This window comes from Cebus imitator, unplaced genomic scaffold, assembly GCF_001604975.1.
Source record: "Cebus imitator isolate Cc_AM_T3 unplaced genomic scaffold, Cebus_imitator-1.0 Scaffold1060, whole genome shotgun sequence".
NCBI classification, from domain to species: domain Eukaryota; kingdom Metazoa; phylum Chordata; class Mammalia; order Primates; family Cebidae; genus Cebus; species Cebus imitator.
This window is the reverse complement of record NW_016108375.1, coordinates 65,583-69,288: the sequence shown is the minus strand read 5'-3', so window position 1 is coordinate 69,288 and position 3,706 is coordinate 65,583. Positions and strand designations below refer to the sequence as shown.

Sequence of the window (3,706 nt, the reverse complement as noted above, 5' to 3'; positions counted from 1 at the left end):
GTAACCCAAACAGCATGGTACTGGTACATAGTGAGAACATGCAGTATTTGGTTTTCTGTTCTTGAATTAATTGGCTTAGGATAATGACTGGAACAGAATACAGAACCCAGAAATAAAGCTGCATATCTGCAGCCATCTGATCTTTGACAAAGTTGATACAAATATGCAATGGGAAAAAGTACTCCCTATTCAATAAATGGTGCTGGGATAGCTGGCTATCTATATGCAGAAAAATGAAACTGGACCCTCAACTTTTACCATACACAAAAATCACCTCAAGATGGATTGAAGATTTATTTATTTATATATTGAAACGGAGTCTCGCTCTTGTCACTCAGACTAAAGTGCAGTGGCCACAATCTCAGCTCACTGCAACCTCTGCCTCCCAACTAGCTGGGACTATAGGTGCTTGCCACCACGCCCAGCTAATTTTTGTATTTTTAGTAGAGATGGTGTTTCACCATGTTGCCCAGGATGGTCTCGAACTCCTGACCTCAGGTGATCCACCTCCCTCAACCTCCCAAAGTGCTGGGATTATAAGCATGAGTCACCACACCTAGCCAGGTCGAAGATCTAAATATAAGACCTCAAACTATAAGAATCCTAGAAGAAATTTTCAGAAATACCATTATGGACATTGGCCTTGGGAAAGAATTTTTAACAAGTCCTCTAAAGCAATTGCGACAAAACCAAAAATTGACAAGTGAGAGCTAATTAAACTAAAGAGCTTCTGCAGGGTAAAAAGTAACTATCAACAGAGTAAACAGACACCTACAGAATGGGAGAACATATTTGCAAACTCGGCAGCCGACAAAGGTCTAATACCCAGAATCTATAAGAAACTTAAACAATTCAACAAGCAAAAACCAAGTAACCCCATTAAAAAGTGAGCAAAGAACATGAACAGACACTTCTTAAAAGAAGACATACAAGTGGCCAACAAACATGAAAAAATTCTCAGCATCACTAATTATCAGAGAAATGCAAATCAAAACCACAATGAGATACCATCTCATACCAGCCAGAATGTCGATTATAAAAAAGTCAAAAAATGGGTGGGTTGTTGGGCGGACCAGTCATGGAGAAGAGAGGAGAGTAGTGGGCCGCTGAATTAGCTAAAATGATGCCCACGCCTGTTACCCTGTTGAAAGAGGGGACTGATAGCTCCCAAGGCTTCCCCCAGCTTGCAAATAACATCAGTGCCTGCCAGGTGATTGATAAGGCTGTAAGAACCACCCTGGGTGTCCATGGCATGGATAAACTTATTGTGGATGGCAGAGGCAAAGTGACAATTTCTAATGATGTGACCACAATGCTGAAACTTCTTGATGTTGTCCATCCTTGCAGCAAAGACTTTAGTGGACATTGCCAAATCCCAAGATGCTAAGGTTGGTGATGGCACTACCTCAGTGACCTTGCCGAGTTTCTGAAGCAGATGAAACTGTAGGTGAAGGAAGGTTAACACCCTCAGCTCATTATTTGAGGTTTCTGCACAGCCACCCAGGTGGCAGTTAACAAGATTGAAGAGATTGCTGTGACTGTGAAGAAGGCAGATAAAATGGAGCAGAGGAAGCTGCTGGAATAGTGTGCTGGGACTGCTCTGAGCTCCAAGCTGATCTCACAGCAGAAAGCTTTCTTTGCTAAGATGGTGGTGGATGCAGCGATGATGCTCAATGATTTGCTGCAGTTTAAAATGATTGGAATCAAGAAGCTACAGGGTGGAGCCCTCGAGGATTCTCAGTTGGTAGCTGGTGTTGCATTCAAGAAGACTTTCTCTTGTATCTGGGTTTGAAATGCAACCCCCAAGAAATACATAATCCTGATATTGCCCTTTTGAATATTGAGCCTGAGTTGAAAGCTGAGAAAGATAATGCTGACATAAGAGTCCACACAGTTGAGGATTATCAGGCGATTGTTGATGCTGAGCGGAACATTCTCTATGACAAGTTAGAGGGGATCCATTATTCTGGAGCCCACACTGTCTTGTCCAAACTCCCCATTGGGGATATGGCCACCAGTGCTTTTCTGACAGAAACATGTTCTCTGCTGGCCGAGTACCTGCGGGGAAGCTGAAGAGGACTATGAGGGCCTATGGAGGCTCAATCCAGACCAGTGCAAATGCTCTCTCAGCAGATCAATGCTGTCTCAGCTGGGTCGATGCCACATGTTTGAAGAGACCTAGATTAAAAGTGAGAGGTACAACGTTTTTCCTGGCTTCCCCAAGGGCAAAACATGCACCTTCATCCTCCGTGGTGGTGCCGAGCAGTTTGTGGAGGAGACAGAGCAGTCCCCTCATGATGCCATCATGATCATCAAGAGGACCATCAGGAATGAGTCAGTTGTGGCTGGTGGCGGGTCATTAAGAGGGAGCTTTCCAAGTACTTTTGGGATTCCTCAAGGACTATTTCCTGGAAAACAGCAGTTGTTGATTGGGGTATATGCCAAGGCCAAACCTCAGTGTCACACAATATACCCATATACCAAAACTGCACATGTACTCCCTGAATCTAAAATTTAAAATTATAAAAAAGAGAAAACCCAATTACATTAACATATTTCTCTTACAATCCTGTTTTTAAAAATAACTAGAATTTTCTCTTACTGTACAGCTTTTCTCTAGTCTGAAAAATAAAAAATAATAATTTTAAAAAAAGGAGCCAGGCACAGAGGCTAATGCCTATAATCCCAGTAATTTGGGAGGCTGAGGCAGGAGAATCACTTGAGCCCAGGAGTTTGAGACCAGCCTGGGCAACATAGAGAGATCCACATCTCTATTAAAAAATCTAAAAATTAGCTGGCTGAGGTGGTGCATGCCTGTGGTCCCAGCAGCATGGGAGGCTGAGGCAGGAAGATCATTTCAGCTCAGGAGTTCAAGGCTGCAGTGAGCTGTGCTCACACCACTGTACTCTAGGCTGGGCAACAGAGCAAGACCTTGTCTCAAAAAACAAAAACAAACACACATACACACACACACACACACAGCCCCCACCAAATCTATTGCATTAGCCAAAACTTTAGTTCTGCTTATTAGATACAATTTTCTTGTGATAGCAAGTATTTTTAAATTGTTATCTTTTTAAAAAATATGTAAAATATCTTCTTGTTGAAGGGACAGGTGCATTGAATTGTTACCTTTATTTTTGTTGAAAATATGAAGAAATTAGGAAGACTTTAGATTTAAAATGAAAGATTACATACATTATATTCTTGGGAAATTGAAAATAAAAATAAAGGAATAAAACTGAAAAAAATAGCTGCCGATTTTATCCAGTTTCATGATTATGATAGAAGGGATAGTCTGAAAACAGTTGCAAATAAGTTTATAATTTGTAAAGTTCTGATAAAAATACCAGATAATAAGAATTTACAACCATATCCTCATTGAGAATGGAGGAGAAAAAGAAAGATTTCCCCATCACATTTAGATAGGAAACATATTTGGTGTGTCTTTTTTATTTATTGTACTTTAGGTTCTGGGGTACATGTGCAGATCATGCAGGATTGTTGCATAGGCACGTACATGGCAAGGTGGTTTGCTACCTTCCTCCCCCCAACACCTATATCTGGTATTTCTCCCCTCGTTATCCCTCCCCACCCCCTCGCTGTCCCTCCCCTAGCCCCCCCAACTGACTGCAGTGTATGATGCTCCCCTCCCTGTGTCCATGTGTTCTAATTGTTCAACACCCGCCTATAAGTGATACCATGC

The 3,706-nt window shown here is 41.8% G+C and overlaps 1 pseudogene; it reads left to right on the top strand.

The window, feature by feature from the left end:
- Window positions 1–1,086: 1,086 nt before the first annotated feature.
- On the top strand, window positions 1,087–2,620 carry LOC108298727 (annotated as a pseudogene).
- Window positions 2,621–3,706: the final 1,086 nt, after the last annotated feature.